This window comes from Entamoeba invadens (genome assembly GCF_000330505.1).
Source record: "Entamoeba invadens IP1 unplaced genomic scaffold scaff_1105074726711, whole genome shotgun sequence".
NCBI lineage: Eukaryota > Evosea > Mastigamoebida > Endamoebidae > Entamoeba > Entamoeba invadens.
This window is the reverse complement of record NW_004443648.1, coordinates 1192583-1200606: the sequence shown is the minus strand read 5'-3', so window position 1 is coordinate 1200606 and position 8024 is coordinate 1192583.

The following is an 8024-nucleotide window of genomic DNA, read 5'->3' as shown; positions in this document are numbered from 1 at the left end:
GAAAAGTAATGAAAAAAATTGAATTGTCAATGGTCAAAAAGAATGAATTAGAAAACGATTTTTGGTTTTACAGATTGATTTTTGATTTTAAGATCATTAATATTGACAATAATAAAACAAAAACAACGAGAATTGAACTTCTTACAATCAAAAATTTAATAAAAGTTTAATATTATTATAGTAAATAAAAATACAAAATCATCTTTTATTAAAATGTTTGATAACAAAGAAACTGATCTATTATCATAATTAAAATTAATTATTTATTATGGTTTTTATTTGTGTTTCTTTTCACAGTAATTGTTTTGTGAAATTATATTAAAACTAATATTATACTAACATTATAAAAGAAAACAATAGTTAATTATTAACAAAAAAGCTATAGATAAGTAATAATATATTATAATAAATTTAATAGTAACATTAATTATTAACAACATTTAATTATATTACAGTAGGAGAAATGAACTAGGATCATTAGAACAATTAGGGCAACTTTAGTAAAAAATGTGAAACGGTAAAAAAATACATTTTTGGGACAAAACCCTTTATAGGCAATAACATTATTTTAATAACAAAAATTCAAATAACATTTTATCAATAACATTATTCATTAAAGAAAATACCAATAACAAAATCCAAATAACAAAAAAATACAACAATTTGTTTAAATTTTAAGAGGATGTCTTTTTCTCGTCGATCATCACCTCTTATCCCAAGCCGCAGCATATTTTGGTTGTTTTAAATGGATTTTAAAACCCAGTTATAGACACCTCTCAAAGTAATAATACTTGAGAGGTCTTGTATCACTCAGGTTGTTGCTTTCTATTGTGTTAATGGATGCCAACAGATTCATAAAACAGATGTGAATGAAACAAACAGTATGAAATAAATTGTTTTTTTCGATTTTTTCTTTAAATAATTAAAAATTTTAGTTAATCACTTATTAACCCTGAATATATAATAAAGTTATTCAAAACTATTAATATTATAAAGAATTATTTTTTCAAAATAACATTTAAAAACAAAAAATGTAATAACATTTTAAACTGTTTGGAATTAAAACATGAACAATTTGGTATTACAACATAAAATTATTATATAGTGTTATAGTAGATAAAATAAACATGTAAAGTGGTTCATTTTCATCATAGGTTGTCAAAATATTATCAAGAAATAACTATAAATTCACTATCACAATATTTGTTAAAAGACACTTGGACTGTTAATACCATTTTCATGAAGTCCAAAGTTAAAGATATGATGAAAAAAATCTTAAGTCATAATTATATTATTTTGCATGTTGATTGTTAATTCGAAAAGATTATACCCATATGAAAAAACATTTTCTATAAACAAGGTATTTAACATTAATTATAATAGAAAATGTTCAACATTTCATAATTGTTTAAATCTGTATTTCCCGTAATTTAACGGTGTTTTGGCGCAATGAAATATAGAGAGAAAAAACAAAAATGTTGAAAAAAAGAAAAATGAAATTAGTTTGAATTGATTGGACAATTTTGTAAAGTTTCAGTTTTTTTCGAAGGGTTAAAATGATGGTTCTTTCCAAATTGTGCACATTTATTACAACGGGAAGAAGCCCTAATCATTAGTAGTTTTTACTAAAGGTTCGGATTCATTTCTAAAGTACCGGGTCCATTTTCCCTACTGTACTTTTACAGTCCATATTTATATAGTATAATTATCATTAGTATATTTACTATTACAAATTATCACATTTTAAATAATATTTATTTAAATTAACAAATTATTAAATTTACTACCATTTTGAATTCAATTTAAACCAAACCCATTATAAGAACACTTCAATTACTCTTTGTGATTATATTTAATTCTTAAAATGAATAATTATCAAATGTGACTATTAGGGGGTTTATTTAAAATAATTTATTAAAAACCATAAATGTATTAAACGGTATAATTAATGTTCTGTTCAATTATTTTGTAGAAAACTGCAAAAAACACAGAAGTAAAACACATTTTTTAATAAAACCTTTGTTATTCGTTTAATTTTTTGTTGTAAACTCCTTGATGTTCCAGTTTTATTCTGTCGATATCTGTATGAAGATAGGCTCTACCTTAGCCTCAGCTTTCTTTTGTTTCTGTGTGCATTCATCCTTTGATGCCAATTGGTTCTTGTCGAGCCAGTCGAGTGTCTCCTTGATAATTGCCGCCTTGTCGTCTGGTGAGAGCTTTGCTTCAACTTGCTCGTTGAGTGTGTTTTTCATCGAGTAGCAGAAGTTCCCAAGTCCATTTTTCGCCTCGACAAGCTCCTTCATCTTGTCGTCCTCCGCCTTGAACTTCTCTGCGTCTGCAACCGTCTTGTCAATCTGCTCCTTTGAGAATCTTCCCTCGTCGTTTGTGATTGTGATCTTGTTCTTCTTTCCTGTTGTCTTGTCCTCAGCTGAGACATTTAGAATCCCATTTGCATTTGTGTCAAATATGATTTCTACTTGTGGGACATCACGTGGTGCGGGTGGGATGCCACTCAACTCAAACTTGCCAAGCAGGTTGCAGTGTGATGTCATGGATGCCTCGCCTTCAAAGACTTGGATGAGGACGCCTGGTTGGTTGTCTGCATATGTTGAGAAGATCTGTGACTTCTTTGCTGTAATCGTCGAGTTTCGTGAAATAAGTGTTGTCACACCACCAACTGTTTTAATCCCAAGTGTCAATGGCGCAACGGGAAGCAGCAACACGTCTTCCGTTTCTTTCCGCCGTTTTCAGTCAAAATAACAGTTCCGAACTTCAACTGATTTATTGGAGATTTGATATGTTTAATTCATTTATAAAAATCCCGTTTTTTAGCCAAAAACGTTAAAGTTTAAAATCAAAGAAGGAAAATAGAAAAAAAATAAAAAAAGATGTGTCTTTTGAAATGACACATCTTTATTTATTTGTGCATTTAGAGGCTTAAATACAAATGTTTGAATATTGAATTTGCTTATAAAATTTATGTTGAACATGTCCTTAAATTTCACCACTTCTCGATCACACAGTCCGAAGTTATGATAATTATATTTTTCAAAAAATAAAAAGATATGTCTTCGAAAAATACACATTTTTCGAATTTTATCATTTGTTCATATAAAAACAAAAAAAATCTTTCATTTTAAAATGATGTTTGGTCAAAAAACAGTTTGATGCATTATTTGTTTGGACTTTTCTTTGAAAAAATATGACTCTGAATTTTCAAAAAGATGGTTCGACACTAAAATTTGCTTTTTTATTGGTCAATTACAATACTATTCGTTTTTGAATTTTCAAACCAAGAATTTTAATCTTTTTACAAATTATTTTGTCTCTTTTTCAATTTTTTTCTTATAAAAATAATGCCACGTGGTTCGTGCAGGTATTTCGCTTCGTGCAAGTATTTCGCAGGTCTTTATCTATTCTTTTGAAAATACTGAACTGTTAATTTGTTTAAACAAGTTCTGGGAATTGGTGAACAATATATTGGTTCAATTCGAAAACTACAAAAACTTTAAAAATCAAACAACAGTTGAAATCTATAAGGAAATAAATATATCATTACAAATCAATTTTTAAACAGAAACAAAATTTTAATCGAAAATTTGTCATTAACTCAATTACACCACTAAAACATGCCATTTTGAACAGAGTGTCCAAAAAAATGCACTTAAGTCCCAAGTTAAGGATTTTGGAGTAAAAATGACAAAAAATTGGATTTTTGATTGATTTGATCAAAAAATAATTGATTTTTGAAAGAGACAAAAATAACCATAATTTATCACGAAATTTTACAACAAAATTTATAACATCTTGTTTGTATATTTTTCCCGAAATATTAAATTGAACACCAACAAATTTAGAATAAAAAAATAAAAATAGTTTAAATGTTAAGCAAATTACTCAATTTACAAAATGTTTGTGTACACAAGCTAAAACAATAACAAAAGACTTACCATATTACTTGAAATTTATAAACATTCAAATATATAAAAAATAATTTATATGAGAAATTTTGAATAAAAATGTTGAGAAAAATAAGAATTTCAAGATAAAAATGAGAATTAAATCTTTTAATTGTTTGTTTTTGTCGTTTAATTATAATTAATAAAAATACTTAAGATCTAAAAAATCAATGGAAAAATCACCGAACAAACGCGACCCAACTTTGAGAAGAGAAAAAAATATATTCAATTGTGTTAAGAAGTACTCTACAATACCATTATATGAAGGCAAAAAAACTTATTACTTTTGTCCATTTTGTTTAAGATGTTTTATTTACAAGACCAACTTAAAACACAAGATGTATTGTTCTAAATATACAGAACCGAAGAACCAATTATTTTTTAATGATTTTCAAACACGTACACAAAACTACATTGAAAAGGCAAAACTCTATTTTGAAAAATACATCAATGAAATTTATCACACCCGTTCAAAACTTCAAATTCCGTCAACTCTGAAAATAATAAAACAACAATCGGACTTAATAAATGAAAATAATTGTTTTGAAAGTGAACAAGAACATAAAAACGAAGTGATTTCATTTCATAAGAGTGAAATTGTGTCTGATTTTTATAAACTAATTGGTTGTGACAAAACTTCAAAAAATGTAATTTCAGAACTAAAATCTCAATTGACGTCAACTTCACATTCAAAAAGAGAAGAAAAAAAACGCAACGTGTATTTAAGTAAAATTTTTTCTGTTTCCACCACAGAAATTGAAAATAAAACGTCAATGTCGAAACAACAAATCAAAGCAGTTGAAACCATAGTTAGCAATTTTGCAAATTTGTTTCTGGATGAAAGTGTGTATAACAATTTAATGAAAAATATACACATTTCATACAGCAACACAATAAATATAATAAATTCATTAAGCAATGAAAACATGGTTGAAACAGAAAGATATTTTAAGAATTGTGTGTGCTTTTCTTTGGCGTTTGACGGTACCAAAAAGAAAGGTAAAGAAGTTCTGGGACTTATAGGAAGGTTTGCTTTTGAAGACTTCTCTGTTGCTCAAGTCACTCTTGTTATTGGAGAAATACACAAGAAGACCAATTCAGAAAATTTAAAAGAATGGGTATTACATCAATTAGAAACATTCAAAGCTCCAATAAAGAAATTGGTATTTTCCACACAAGATGGGGCCAGTGTTATGAGTAGTCTTGATAATGGGTATGGAGTTAAAATAGGAGAAGTCAAAAACAGAATGATTAAAACGGAAAATGAATTACAATTACAAAATAACTTGCATAATACAAAAGATTTTGATTTAATAGAAAATGTTTATATGTCTTTTTATTGTATGTGTCATAGATTGAATGTTGCCGAAGGTTATTTGTGGAAAACTCATGATGGTCAAATTGTACTCAAGTTTTTAAATTGCATATGTTCTGATAGTATTATTACAGAATGGAATAATTTTGAAAGTGAAAAAGGATTGAAGTTTTGTAAAATACCCACTTTGTCAAATACAAGGTGGTTTTTCCATGAAAATTTGGTCGAATTTGTTTTAGAAAATGTTTTAGAATTGGACAATTTTATTACTATAACGGGTTATGATTTAACAATTACTAATTGTCTTATTGAAAAACATAATGAAATAGTAAACCAAAAAAAACAATTTATATTATTTATTCATGGGAAAGCGAAAAGATTTGTTTGACTTAAAAGACCCGTTGTTTCTGTCTTTTCTGGGTTTTTATTTAGACATTTTGAAACAAACGAAAATCGTTTGTGATACAATACAAGAAAAATTTGGCATGATTTATGATGAAATTGAAATGATAAATTTATTGATATTTGACATGGAAAAAAAGGAATATAATATTTCAATGGGTATATTTGATGATTTTCCAAATGTATTAAAATATTTATACTTTGATTCAAATGATTTGGTTTGTTGTTGTGGAGCGGTGATTAGTGGATTTTTGGATGCACTTAAATTACGTTTTTGTAATATCACGACTGCGAAAACTGGTGCAAAAATAGAGAACTTAAATGAAGTCAGATTACTTTTAGAAGAAAAACAAAATTTACAACCTTTCATTGATTGTTTTACTTTCCCTGAAAGGTATTTAAAAAACAAACAAATTAAAGTTGAAAGTGGATTTTTTGAAATTAATTCAGAACTTGAAAAAATTAAATTAATGATCGAACAAAATGAAAATATAATAAATGAATTATTAAATAAAAATTCTATTGAAACTTTTAATTTACTTGATGCGCTTGACTTATTTGGAACAACAACATTCCCTTATTTGACTCAACTTGTCCAAGTTTTAATATGTCTTATTCCAACCTCTTCATGTGTTGAATCCCTTTTTTCTTATTATAGGTATTCATCAAAAATTAATATGAAAACAACAACTGTAAATAAAAGACTCAAATTGAAATATGCAACATCTACTGTGACAAAAATCAATACACGCAAAAAGAAAAGTGAATAAGTTTTTGGTTGTGTTTACATCAATAAAAAACAATGATTTGTGTGTTTATTAACGCGAAAATGTATTGATGTACATGAAAAATGCATCTTGGGTAATAATTTTTTACTCTTAATTGGTTTAATTTTTATCAAACAAATATGTACATGTATTTGAATAACCAATAAATTTCAATTATTTTTTTGTTAATTAAGTTGTATTATAAAAAAATAAAAATTTAAACCAATTGATAGTTTTTGTGGTGATTGTAGTTTTTATAATCTATTTTTATTTTTTAATCAGTTCTTTTATCAAAACAATCAATTTGTTTTTTTTGATTTTTCCTTAACTTGGGACTTAGACGTTTTTTGGACACTCTGTTTTGAAAGATTTTTCACTTTGCACATTTAACAACATTAATTATTTAAAACTTATTTTACAAATATTTTTACATAAAAATAAGATTATATTAAACATAAATAAATAACATAACAAATTAGAACACTTTATCATTTGAATATAAATAATTTTATATTGTTGAAAATAAACAAAATTCTTGTATATTTACTTATCTGACTAAGAAAGAGTTGTTTTAAGTAATAAAATGTGTGATAACAAAAATTGTTATAAGAATATTGCTTTTTTCGTTATAATTGAAAATGAATATGCAAAGAGATGTAAATGAACAAATACATGAAATTAAAAATGAACCATGGACTTAACACTTTCACAACCCAAAACTTTTTTTTAAGAAGAAAAATAAGTAAAAAAGAAATTGTCTAAATCATTTTTTTATTATTTTTATTCCAAAACCCCTTTCTAACCCAAACCGGCCAATAGTCAGTTTTATTTTACTTAAAATAATTAACAAATGAGAACTCAATTACCTAAGATTGATCAAAAATAATCTTTTTGGAAAAAATTTCATATCGCTTTATTGTGTTTCAACATTTAATATAAAACGCTTCATCGTCAATCCACTTAATAACAAACAAGGTCAAATAGTCACATTAATAATTATAACTACTTTAAAAACACTATTTACGTTATAATCAAATGACAATATACTTTTTATAAAAAACAACCAAATATATTAAACCATCATTAGACCCCATTTTTCTTTTTAATGCTTTGCTCTTGTTTTACACAAACAAACTCATTCATGTTTATTTGTGTGACTATAAAATATACAATTCAATTTTGAGTTGATAAAAAAATAAATAAAAATTTTCAAAAATTTGTTTTGTGTATGAAGGCAAAAAAGGGTTTAGGTAAAAGAAAAAAATAAAAACTTATTATTATTACGTTTCTGTTTTGAACGTGTTAAAGCAAAATGTCAAAAAACAAATATTTGATTAAATTAATTGTTTTAAACAAATTGTCTTTGTTATAATTTATAATTAAAAATCATTTTCTTAAGAATTTTGTGTTGTTAAGTTATTATCAACTTATAAATCTCTATCCAATTAATTCGAAGATTCTTTTGGTATTCAAATACATTTTATTTTTATTACAACAAATTATTATAATAAATTAAATTAAAAATTATAATTAATTAATTATAATTGTAATTATAAAATACAATGGTAATTTATTTGGGGC